The sequence below is a fragment of the Anser brachyrhynchus genome (genome assembly GCF_964034855.1).
Source record: "Anser brachyrhynchus genome assembly, chromosome: 17".
NCBI lineage: Eukaryota > Metazoa > Chordata > Aves > Anseriformes > Anatidae > Anser > Anser brachyrhynchus.
In genome coordinates, this window is record NC_137710.1 from 9,551,330 (window position 1) to 9,564,374 (window position 13,045).

General features: G+C 45.3%; 1 long non-coding RNA gene across 1 annotated transcript; it reads left to right on the forward strand.

Annotated features, from left to right (window-relative positions):
* The first annotated feature begins 5,958 nt into the window (after positions 1–5,958).
* Positions 5,959–9,302, forward strand: LOC308179551. Its single transcript, XR_013940420.1, has 2 exons — positions 5,959–6,049; positions 6,133–9,302. It is a non-coding gene; the product is annotated as an uncharacterized lncRNA (long non-coding RNA).
* The last annotated feature ends 3,743 nt before the right edge of the window (positions 9,303–13,045 follow it).

Genomic DNA, 13,045 nt, shown 5'->3' on the forward strand with positions numbered 1-13,045 from the left:
TGTCTGCACACAAAACACGAGCAGCTCTCACATAGGACGAGCAGGATGTGGGAACCAAATCACTGCTTGGGCACTAGCAGTCCTTGCAGAGCTATTTCCAAAACATGCCTTGGGAGAAAAAGAGGTCACCAATTTGCTTGTTTCCAACTAGTATGTGCTTCGAGATTCAAGAAGCCTGTGTCATGCAGTACACTGAGGTACATTACATGGGGACACGGCACTGGCTGGAAGCTACTCAGGAACAAAAGAACACACGCATGTTTTACATCTCGGGAAAAGCAGGAATGCAGCAGTAACCGTTCATGCAGCAAAGATGGCGTTATACACAAACCCCCCACTACAGATACTGGCATTAAGCTCAAGCTATAGGAAAAGGAAGTATTAGAAGGAACCTCTTGTTTCTTCTTGCCAGAGGTGATTGTTAACATCAACTCTATCCTCCTCAGAGGCCCGTGAGCCCCTTTTTTACTGATGCTGGGTGAGGAGGTTAACTCCACAATTAGCAGAAGCACAGGAGGCTCCTCTCTGCTGCCACAGGCAGCACTTCAAACTGAGCCTGTGCTCTGCACTGGCAGGGATGCTCAGCATCACGGATCTTCATACTACATTCATCAGCGATGCCCACAAAGGCTCAGTCATCCCTTTATTTACTGTCTCATTTGCTGATCTGTCACACTCAGAGAACGTGACCCTGGGTGGGTGTGAGGGACACATGGGTGTGGCTGAGCGCTTAAGAAAAACATCTGAGCTCACAAGAGAAACCCAGCAGCTCCAAGATGGAGTTTTTCCTTCCGTGTTCTAGTTAATTATGGCTTACCTCACTTCTCCCCATCAGAAATCCCCTTTGTCCTTTGCACTACCATACTATTAAGTGTAGCATGCTCAGCCCTGACAGGTGACAAATGAAGCGTAAGTTGGTTCACCACACTGACCCTTCTTGGCAGGGTTTACCGGGCTGGGACTGACCTTTTCTTGCAGGCTAAGCAAATTTCCCTTCTCTGATATTCTGCTCACGGGGTGCTGCTTTGTGGCTATGCACTGGAGTAGAAGCTTCTCACTTCCGACTGGGGGTTTAGGAGTCCTCTCTTGGCACATCAGTCAAAATCATCAGGAGAGAGCAAATTTGGCAGAATGCGGGGGAATATTCTTTTGATAACCAAACTATAACAATCAGATTTTACAATCAGATCAGACGCAGAAGAAAGGGGACAAGGGAAAATCAGAACACTGCTGTAGTGCTGTATTACTGGCAGGCAGCTTGTTGACCAGTGGCCTAGACCAAGCCCACACTTTGAAAATGTACAGTGCAATTCCAGTTTGCTGCAATGCCACCCATCCCTTCTGAGCAAAGGTATTGTTCCCCCCATGAAATACCAAATTTTCTGTACAGATTTCAGCAAATACAAGCTTTCCAACAGAACCAGTCAGCAACAGTCTGCTTTCAAGACAGCTTGCAAAGAAGGAAGCAGGACAGGTGACTTGTGACCACAGCAAAAACAAACCACAAAGACATCCCATACAGTAGATGCACACAAAGCTGAGCTCTGCGCATGAAAATGCTCCCCAGAGGAGTCAAAGAATCAAAGCAAAGGAACAGTGATACAGATAGCCTGACTTTTCAAGCACACCAAAGGCCAGAAAACAAGTCCCTCTCTACCCTAGAGACTAAAATAGAAAAGATCTAATAAAGAATTCAAATTCCACGCTCATATAATCCAATAAGCTACAGTTACACCAAAACACATCTTTAGTGAACATCCATGAATGGGAGAGGAAAGGGCTCCCAAGTCCTAGGCACTGATGCCTTCCTTCCCTCCTTCATGTTAACACGTCACCTCCTGCGCAGCAGATCTAAAGGTTTGCTCTTGGCATCAAATTGGCACAAAAAAAAAAAAAAAAGCACACAGAAAAGGCAGAACAGCATCTTGTTGATAGCAGAACAGTGTAGAATGCACACTGGACTGGCTTGCCATGGTGGAAGTTGGTTAAGATACATAAGTGAGAAAGATGAGAAAGGGAGAAAGGGTAGAGGCTGGGAAAGAGAAAGGGAAGAGAAGAAAAACATCCTCTTCAAGGCTGCTGCCGAGGTTAGTCCCTGTCTGTATCCTCCCACAATACTTCTCCATATCCTGTTTTCATCTTCTTTATTCTCTTCCTTCCCCATGTCTCCTCAGTCTCGCTCATCATTTCTGAATCCCTCTTGTTCTGTCTGGGGCTCCCTCAGCTGTTTCTGCTCCCCTAGGTGCATCTCTTCCATCATCTCCCTGACAAGTCTGCCAAGAAGGTAAATGACCTTTACGTTGCCATTGTACAGCAGCAGCAGCTGTACAGAGCATTATGAGTGCGAGGCAGAATGACCCTGATGCTCACATACAGCTACCTGCTTGGTTACAGATGCCATATAAAGAGCGTCTCTCCTGGACACTGGTATTGGCACCAGCCAGGAACACTCTCTCCTTTGACACCCTAGGTACGACTGTCCCTTTCTCCTTCCAAGCTCAGACAAGCAGACAGGAAGAGATGTAGGGGGAAACTCTGTCCTAGCTTGAGGAGGGCAGATCCAGACTTACAATCCTTTCTTTGACGGACTAACTTCAGTGATCAGGGAGACCAAGTTTTGCTGACATGCATCCCTGAAGCATTTACTTTTATACAAGTCTCCCCACTGCAGTCAGTGAGTAAGGAGCCCTAAGTCTCCACGAAACACAGCAGGGGATGGTAACACCAGAAAGGGTCATTTCTTCTGGCAGAAACTAGTGCACGGAAGTACTGTTCAACGGGTCCAAAGCCAAAGGAAGAGGACCCTTGGCTCCTCTGACACATTTGTTTATACAGATGCTTCTGGGGAATCCTAATGTTGTTCAGTGATCTGTACATAAGCAGTTGAACTAAAGTTCATAAATACATCAACCTTGTGTTGATAGAATTCCACCCTTTATGACTTTTCCTTTCTGTGCAGTCTCCTGACACTAGGCCCTCTTCTGCCATACAAGCCATGTGCTAATTCCTCTTTCCTCTGCCTAAGAAAATAATATTCCTTATGACGTGCTTTGCTTAAATCTATCCAGATCATGATCCATGACAATCAAGTTTTCTTATTACAGAAACACATGAAATTAGTTGAACACATGAAGACTGTATAAAACTGGTTGACTTGAGTGTTCCTGCATAGCCCTGGGATGTCACACGTGTGCTCATGTCAGCAGCATTCACACACCTGATGCCTCTTTTCACAGCAGCGGAAAGCAAAGCACTTGCACAAAATCCTGGCAAGGCATGACGAGGAATTCTGAAGTCTGGTGAAAAAGCACTTTATCTTCTCTTTAAGTAATCATTACAGAGGGGAGCACAGCTCAATGCAGCCATTACAATTCTAAGAAGGGGAATTAACTTATTGGAAAAGGTTGGGCAGTAACCCAGACACATGACCCCCATATGGAATAAAGCCAGAAGGGGTCATCAACTCTTTTAAACTCCTTGCTTTATGCAATATGAAATCACTTACTGTTGATGCAAAACATGACAGTACTTGCATAGGTTATTCAAGAAAAATCCATTACCTTGATGTGCCACATACATACAGCTGCAACAGAGCAGTGTGTGAGCACGTTCACACCAATTGTACAGTGAATTTCAGAAATGGGAATATAGAAATAGAAATGGGAAGGAAACGGTGAATTGCTGTATATGATGTTTTACATGGTGTGTTATCAGTTGATTTATGTAGCAAGAGTCCCACAGAGTTAGTTCATGATAAATTCATGAGGCATGTACTTTTGATCTCACAGTGCTCTTCTCATGTCTTGCTGTTTTCAGCTCCCTCTTTAACCAGCTTCCAGAGGTAGTTTTCTATCTCACATGGTAAATGGGTACTACGGATAATAAGGACCAGCCTGCAACAGTTGCCTCTTCTGACATGCCATGCTCCAGAAGGGAAAAGATGCCGCAAGTCAGAAGTCTGGGAGATGTTAGTGCAAGCAGGCTGACTGAGGGGGTTAAGTCTCTCCTACCATAATCAGCATGTGTCTCCAAATGCATAGGGAAGAACTGACAGTGACCAGCTCTCAATCAGCTGGCCTAAAAACACAGATTTCTGTACTGTATGTGTGCAACTACAGCACTCCCAGGTTCACACATACCTTACTAAAAGGATGGTGTTCCCTGATACGTTGGGTAAGATGAAAATTCTTTCAGGGAAAAGACAGTATGAGAGAAAATACAGATTTAGAAGGTGCATCATTTTCTGTGCCAGGCCCCAGCCGTCACAAACTCTGTAGTCTGAATTTGCCCCGAGTCTATAGCTATACTGCACGAGTATGGCTAGACCTAAGGAGTAACGGGAAAAAGTCTTTGAACAGGCACCTTTCAGATCAGCACTGAAGACAAACTAGAGCTCACTGTGGCATTCCCCAGTTATCTGCCTCAGTTCTGCTCTCCCTGAAGCCAGCAGCCATCTCAGTGAGCACTGCACATGAGCCCATGGAAGCAGGAAGATAACTTTTCTAAAATCCTTTACTGCTTTATAGTTTGCAACTGTTAAAAATCCAGAAACAATGTTCAAAGGCTAGTTTCAGGTGACAAAGGCTTCCTTAGGTTACTTTTTACTGGGAGATCTACCTACTCAAAGAGCCAGGATTGCATGGTTACAGTGGCACGACAAGAATAACTACCTGACAAAGGGATGCAACCTACAGAGCAGCCCCAGCTGACATCTACAAATCAGAATCTGCTTCTGTACCTTGGCACATAGTGACCTGTGGAAACACAGACACTTTTCAGAACAGACAGAGCACTTGCTAACAAAACACAATTGGAAGGAGGACAGAGTCTTAGGAAGACGTTTGGCAGTTGAACCAATTGCTAGTCTGAAGGACTGCGATGAAGGCACATTCCAGAGTCACAAGACTGTGACAACCACAAGGTAGGGAGGAATTGCACAAGGAAAGCAAACCAGATTGCGGCATGTGTAGCAAACCAGATGTATCACAGAATGATCTGTCTTAGTTCACCCATCTGTAAGATTTTACAGCTGGAAAATGCAGAGTAGATAGGACCTGCGTGAGCTAAGTAAAGACTGTGTGCTAAGCTTGAGCTTTCTTTTCAACAAGGAGATGTTACTGTACCTCAAACACCAGGTGCACCACAATTTACAGAGGTCCTCTGCTGCCCAGATAGATACTCAGCTCCGATCTACTGGGTGGTAGGAGAACCCCTGTACTTTTAAACATCCTCACTAGCTGTTGCACTTTGGGAGACACAATAATTAGTGTAATTGGCTGATTCAGCCTCTAATAATGAACAATGCACTCATTAACCTAATTAACCCTACCCAGCACAACCACCATCACAAACAATGGTGTGTTGAGCACCTGATGTGGCGTACTCCCAGCGTGCTGACCTGAAGATAACTCCCAGTGGTAAGACCCTCTCTTAGCTTGGAGATGGGGCGTGCTGCCACCTGGGCAGGTGTCAGCCGTGCGCTCAGCTTTCTTCAGTGCATTCGCAGGGCAAGAAAGGAGTTTCCCTTCCCACAAGGTTTTGCCTGGAAGGGACTAGTGCATTTAATTAAGCACGATATATCAACCCCCCACAACCACGCACACACAAACACTACTTCTCCACCCTCCTCCTCCCTGGAAGAGTCTCAGGTGGGATTCACTCGTCTGTTTTTGCTGCTGCTTAATTCAGCCAGGCTAGTAAATAATTCAGCAGGCACTCAGCCAACAAACAAACTGGCAGGCAGCACAAATGGCCAGAAAGGGAGATGGGAGAATGAGAGAGAGAGACCAAGAGGGTGCAAATGGGAGAGCGATAGCCTTTGCTGGAGCTCCTTTTCTACAGGCAAGACTTCAAGCAAGAAGCAGCACTTACTTGTTCATTCCCTGCAGTTATACTCTCATCCCCTACAGAAGCAGGGAGTCTACTGCCATGACCTGCTGACAGCTCACTGGTTGGGGCCCCACTGAATGGAGCCCTCAGCCTTTTGCTTAGCTTGTAGAGAGGGCGTCAGTGTACTGCTTCAGCTCTTCACTTTTGAGATCTCTCCATGGTGGGCAACAGCAGCTCTTGGGCTAAAGCTGGGTACTTGGGAGTCTATCACTGACTCAAACCTGTTTTCCTCTGTTTTCCCAGCTGTAATGGAGAAGATTAAATCCTTCCCCACCAGGGTCTCAGCAGACCTTACAAACAGGAGCAATTCTAGGAGCCTGACAGTTCTTCTGATGAAGCACCAAGGCTCGGCACTTGCAGTCCAGGGATCACAGAGCACTTTCAATAGCAGGTTCTTCACATTATCCAGTGTTACAGACAGGCAAACAGACGCAGGCCATTTAGCTGACCTTCCCAGAATAGTGCAGCTCATCAAGTGGGGCTTCTCATTTTGTCAGCTCTGTGCACTCACATCATTTCAGTTACCTGCATAAACAACTTTGCGGAACTCTTGCATCCATACAAGAAGGTAACTTTGCAGAAGCTTGTTGGAGAGTGGATGCAGCACAGCGTTAAACAGAAGTAGTGAAATTTGGCTAGCAAAGACAACGCTTCTAACTTCAGATTTTACCTGAAGGACCCAGCACTAGGCCAAGCTCTTACCCACTTTGATATCCTGTGTGTAAATGTGGCAACAAGTGACCAGGACAAGTAGCAGAACAGAGGGAAGACTGCGCTGATTCTCCCAAGCACCTGCCCTCTTCTCCAAACTACATTTCTCTGACTTTGCATCAGCTTGCTGGGTTGCTTCTCTTTCACATCAGCATGCAGAAAGTGAGCAGGCAGCAAGCACTAACTTGCAGAGTGTCAGTTCTCAGGCAAGAGATTCCCCACCCCCAGCCAAGCAGAAAGCTACAAGCATTATAGGAATCCGCACCAAAGAGGCTTGCTGCAGTGACATTTCATCCTGTTAAAGAGTTCCACTCAGCCTCACAGACATTCTGCATGACAGTCAGCCTTTCAGGAGTCCAGCCCCTTAAGCAGAAGTCAGTCACAGAATAAATTAGAAATCCACACTTACAAGCACTGATGTTTCAGTAATGTTGCTCTTTCCTGCAAGGCATAAGGTCTTTCATAGCTCAAGGAGTATGGTGCTCCCAGCACAGAGGTTTGGAGTTTCCTCACTCCAGTTTCTGTGCCAGAGGCCATCAATCCTCTACCACTGGAGGAAGCTACCTTGAATACTATAAGCCTGGCAGAGTGGGTGGCAAGGAGGGAAAAAGATACAGGCATTATTCTTTTCCCTATGCCTGCTCTGTATATTGCAGTAGAGAAGGGTTAAAGGTGAGACTGAACAGCCGCTAAGAATGGTCTTAACATTCAGAGACCTCGGCCCATTAATTCTGGAGTAGTCAGAGCTGCACAGAGTCCTAGAGGGTGCCTGACAGCTCCACTCAGCTCCGTCAGGCATCTGATCCAGAGGTGCTTCACAGGAGAAGGAAAGAAGTTGTGCCTGTAGTATATTGGCCCTCTGGAACAAAAGTTCACACAGGACTTGAGGAGAACACTAACAGTAGCATAAAGTGTAGACTACACAGCGCTGGTTGCTAGATGTAGCTGTATCTTTTGTCTTCCAACACGGCCAGAAATCTCTGCAAGATGACACACTGCCCAGAAAGCAGTAATTTTCTTTAAGCAATAAAGGCTGTGGGGAGTGGGGGAGGAAAAAAATTGCAACAGATTTTGGAAGGCTTATCAGGGATGAAAGTTACCTGACACTGCCAGGAGTGAGACTAATTGACCGGGCTCCTATTTGCTTTCCCATTTGATGATCTGGCCAAAGCAGCTGAATACCATGCCCCTGATCCAGACTGGGACTGGAACAACCTGATGCAGCCCAATACGTCCATACTACGCTTGGCGTTCTAGGCCATCAGTACCCATTTGTGTTACATCTACTACTTACCCCTATCTGTTGCCTCCTCTGATCTGTCATGGTGTCAGTTTTATGCAAAACCCATAGTAGAGTACATTGGGCTTAGTTACCAGTGTAGAAAGGAAAGAGTTTGCCTCTTATTTTTCCTTCCTGTAGTCCTGACTCTCCCAACGTCTAATGACATAAAGGGTCATAAGAACGAAGTGTTTAAACTGGGAATGAAAATATGCAATCTCATTAAAACCAGCTCCTGTGTTGCAGCCCCACACAGTAACAAGTGTGGTACCTGTATTTCAAAAAGGCCCTTAGGGTTCTCTGGAGAGCTGCAGACTCAAAGGCTGTATGCTGGTAAATTCATTTAGTTGTTAATTAAAAATAGGAATAATGATACTGCTTTTTGATGATGGGCATGAACAGAGTTTCTGTAAAGGAAAATCCCATTTTACTCATCTGTTAGAGTTCTCTGACTGCTTCAGTGAATATAGCAAACAAAAGACAGTATCACGAAGCACCAGCCTTACATTAAAAGCCGACTTCCATAAAAACATTCCAACCAGAACAACACTTTTGTGATGATCCAAGGTAAACACTGTGCTGTTTTGTCTACAGAAACAAACAATAAACCAAAATATTTGTAGTTGGAATTTTTGTGATGCTTAAATTTACAATAGTAATGAAGCTTTTATGTATGCTATTTTGAAAATGACTTCTACACAAAGAATAACAAAACTGTATTAATATGGCTAGTTTGGTTTTGCTGGTCATCTGAGCATCATATGAAAATATAAATTTGTGAAGTCAATAACTCAGGAAACTCCCATGCACTACAAGGTTTCCAAAATAAAAAACAAATATCCATGCACTTTTGAGAGCCACAGTATTTCTGAAAAGACCTGTCTCTCGAATTGCCAGGATCCCTCTAGGCCATGACTAGTGTGGCAGACACTAGGGCATCAGGCGTTTGGGGTTGCTCACACACAATGTGCTCATTAGGGGAATGCCTACCTCACTCCCTGCTGACTCCTTGCTAAAAGGCATTTAACCAGTTTGCATGTGAGGATTGTTGCTGAGGTGGTAGTGGAAAGACATGAATTTCAAAGATGACAGAGCACTGTATAAACATCTCTTAGATTATCAGTTCCCTGAATCTATCCTTGGAGCCACGTAATTACATGATAGTTGCCACACTCTGCTAAACAGAAATACCCTTTGCAAGAGTCAAAGACACACAGGTTCGTTTAGGAACATGTTTCATGTGAACATCCTCTAAGTCTCATTGAAAGGGATGGAAAAAAAAGCAGTAGGAAAAAAAAAAAGCAATGGAAGAGTGGCTTTAGTAGGTGTGCATATACAGTAACTATAGAAGAAAGAAGCTTTTTCAGGCTAGGCCATAGCTAAGCATTTCCTCTACCAAAATAAATAAATAAATAAATAAATACCACACAATAGCCACTGCTCAGGGAACAGTTACATAGTTGTAACTGCTACACTCTGTGCAATTTAAAGAATGAGTGCCCAGAAAGACACCCCAGGAGAAATAGATACCTTCTGCTGGTACGCAAGGAGCCAGTCAATCCATCAGAAAGCAAAGTGCTCCTGGAGACAAGGCTGCCTCCCTACCACTCGTTGAGCCACCACGATGCTATGGTGACCAGCTGTGGCGTGGCAAGGTGCTACCTGCTAGCATCCAGTTACCCACCGCTCACAGTGACAGCAGGTTAAAAGGGAAGTGGGGCTACAGCTGACCGTGTCTGGGTACTGCTTTTGGGTTCACGCCTGGGCCCACCTCAGGTGAACAATGAAGGCATGTGAAACCTTCTTACGGCGGTTCACGGCAGGGTCGTGCAAACCCCTTCTGGCTTTGGCTCAGGCAGGCTCACATTTCCTGAACCTGGGTCTGAGATTTTGTTTCAAATACATAGAGGCCCTCCACGCATAACCAACAGCCAAGATCAGCCTGGTTGCAAGTCAAACATTCACATGGTTTCCACCCCAAGCCATAAATCCCACCCTGTCACCTGGAGCCGAGCCCGTTCTGCTCCAATCTGCATTTGGGGGGAAACCTGAACCTGGTTCACAAAAAGGTTTGCAAATCCAGCCCATGTTCTGGGTTTGTAGCAAAACCTCCACAGCAGACCAAATGCCCTTGGTTTTAAGGTTGATCTGGACCTTGTTGCCAGAGTCATGGTGTCACCTAGTGGTGGCAGCTTGTATGAGCGCGCACACAGTACCCACCTCTACTTTTCAAACGTCCTCTGAGCAGCGTAGTGTAATTCCAAGTCCAGTGAATAACTTGCTTTGCATCGATTTTTTGAGAGGCAAACCAGCCACGCTATTTCAGCAAAAGCCATTCACAATACGAAGAGAATTTTTTGCAAAAGGTCCCAAATAAAGTGAAAAGCAAGCTCTGCTTATCCTGTCACTTCTACACAATGAGCAAACGAGCTCCTGGGAAAAGGGCAAACCCCAGTAACTTTGAGGGACAGCAATCCGCAGGCTCAGTCACGAACCAGTTTTAAACTCAAGTCATTCTCAGCATAAAACCTGCATCAGCTGCAATTTCACTTTTACTCTACTGTTACCACTAATGCCGAAACATCCCAGTGATAGACACTAGAGGAAAAAGGACTCAGATTTCATACTTTGAGCCCCCTTACACAGCCATACAAATGCACTCAGTTTTCAAGAAGCAGTTGCTGATTTTTGGATCCCCAATGGATATCCCACTGACTTCAATTTTCCTAAGTACTGAGCAGCCAAAGGAGCTCCCAAATTTAAAGCACAGAGTTTGTGAAAAATTGAGCTCCTTATGTCTCACTTCAAGCATTTCTAAAGGGATTTAGCTCATCATACATCCCATGTGATGGGGCTACCGCAACAGAAATTCCTGCTCCTCGGTGAAGTTGTGAATTGATGTATCTGCTCTAAAGGCTGCTCTGGTTTTAAGGAACTTTCAGTGAGATTTAAGTTCAAGAGTTTTACCTGTCACCTGAGACAAAACAGGAACACAAACACGATAGGTTATCCAGGCTCAGCTGATGTGTAGGAACTCAGTCACCATCAGACCTGTTCCCATAGCCTCGGGCACTGCACTGAGTCACTTTTCCCACAACACAATAAGAGCTACATCTCAAAGGAAAGACAACTCTTCAAATTGCAAGAAGGATCACAGTATCAGCAAAGTGGGGGGAAAAATAATTTCAGCATTGTCCTGGAAACCAACTGGGTTTTCAGGTTTGAGGTCTTTGCAAAGCTTCACCATAGATCAAGCTCAGGTGTTTCCTTAGCAGGTTTGTCTTCTTACCTGGAGTTAATCCCTTCCTCTGATCTAGTCAGCCTGTCTGCAAGCTAATGAGCTTGAAATTACTACATACTTGTTTGCCCCTCTCTGAGCTCTGATCTGTGACACAACCACAGCTGTAACTGGAGTTACTTCTCTCTTCACTGATGGGTTGCAGCCTAAAGGCGAGGCTTGATGCTGAAAGCACTGAAATTCAAATCTCAGTTCCCATGTGGGGTAAAAGGGAGAAAGAACTTTTTAGAGCCCAGGTTTCAGTTGGGATCCATACCTAGGCAACAATTTTTTTTAAAGCCTTTTAACAGCACAGGCCAGGGCTATCTTCATGGCACAGGATTCCACCTTTGGCACAAACAGCGAGGGGAAGACTATTAGCTAGTACTTGCCTGGATTCCAAACGACCACAGGAATTATTCATACTCACTGAGTTCTTTATAGCTGAACTGTTTCTGTGTTTTCTTCTCTTAGACCTGGTTTATTTCTCCATCCTACCACTCGTGTTGTTTACTCTGAGACTTGCCACTGTGAAGTGTTTAGCCTACATCTATGTCTACTGTGAAGGTGAAGCACAAGGTGAATTACTTGAAGGTAAGAGATGAAGGTAAACTAGTGTTATCTAAGGAGGGTTTTATTTTTTTTATATGTACTCATGAATCATAACCGAAATATGGGACAACTTACATCTGGGCCTGCATATAGAGTATCTTTTAAAAAATGGAAAAAAAGCAGCTTTCCAAAAATGTACACGCACAGAACCACAGAAACGCAGCCACGTCTGGAGCTGAATACAGCTGCTGCTTATCCAACACAGTGTGATAATAACAAGAACTATGGCATTATCCACAGCAAACCTCTGTTTTTTGGTAAATGCACTATGGGTTTCTGCATGCTTGCTATACAGAAGGAGACTCATATATTTAAAGACTTCACCTGCGACAACAATGCAGAGTCAGCAGAATGCATTTCCTTTATGTCCCTTGGAAGGTCAAAAACGTCTACAGCTGAATATGCCAGAATACAAACTGCCAGGCTCTTGAGCGATTTCGTATCTGATATTCAGGTACCTCACTAGCTCTACCACTCGGTGCCTGCTGTGACAGATATGTCACCACTAAAGGTCACGGCAAGGTTTTCCCTGCCAGACTTCCTCGCCTTACAGGAAAGGCAGAAGATTTGTTTCTCTCTTCAATTGTTTGGTCCGTGTGTCCCAGGTACTATCGCTTGTTTCACAGTGCCCTCTACCGCCCAGCCCACACAGCTGTGAGGCTATAGGTAATGTGGCCTGAAAAATGAGCAGGATCTTCACGAGGACAGACAGCACTCAGCACCACACAGCTTCGTGTCATGTCAGAGGCCCCATGCTAGTGCTGAGATCCGAGCTCAGCATCTGGTCCCTGTCAGAGCTCTAAATGCAGCGGGTTCAGAAAGCACTGCCACATGGCAGGGGTGCACAGACGACTGATTTTCAGGTCTGTGTTCAGTTTGTGGGGGAATTGTACCTCAGCTCACAACTCACACCTCCCAAAGCTCTTGCCCCATTCTGATCACTCCTATCTGGGATAGAAAAGACAGCAGACGCCCCTTGTAGTAGCACTGCTGGGATTCCTCCTTTGCAGCCACAGCTGGCAGCTTTACTCTTCACTGCTACTCAGCCCACGTCATCTGAGTAAAGAGTAACTCCCATCTCCCAGGGAAAACAGGAAAACAGTCTTTCATCCTGTCCTGGCACAAGACCTGGAACCAGGATTCCTTTTGGTAGCGGGGGTCCTCTGAAAATTGCACAGGAATTTTCTGTCTAGGTGGTAAGAGATCAGATATTCCAGGTTTCTACTGACTTACCACCTCTACTACTTGGCAAAGCTGTTAGTCAGTCAGGTATCCTG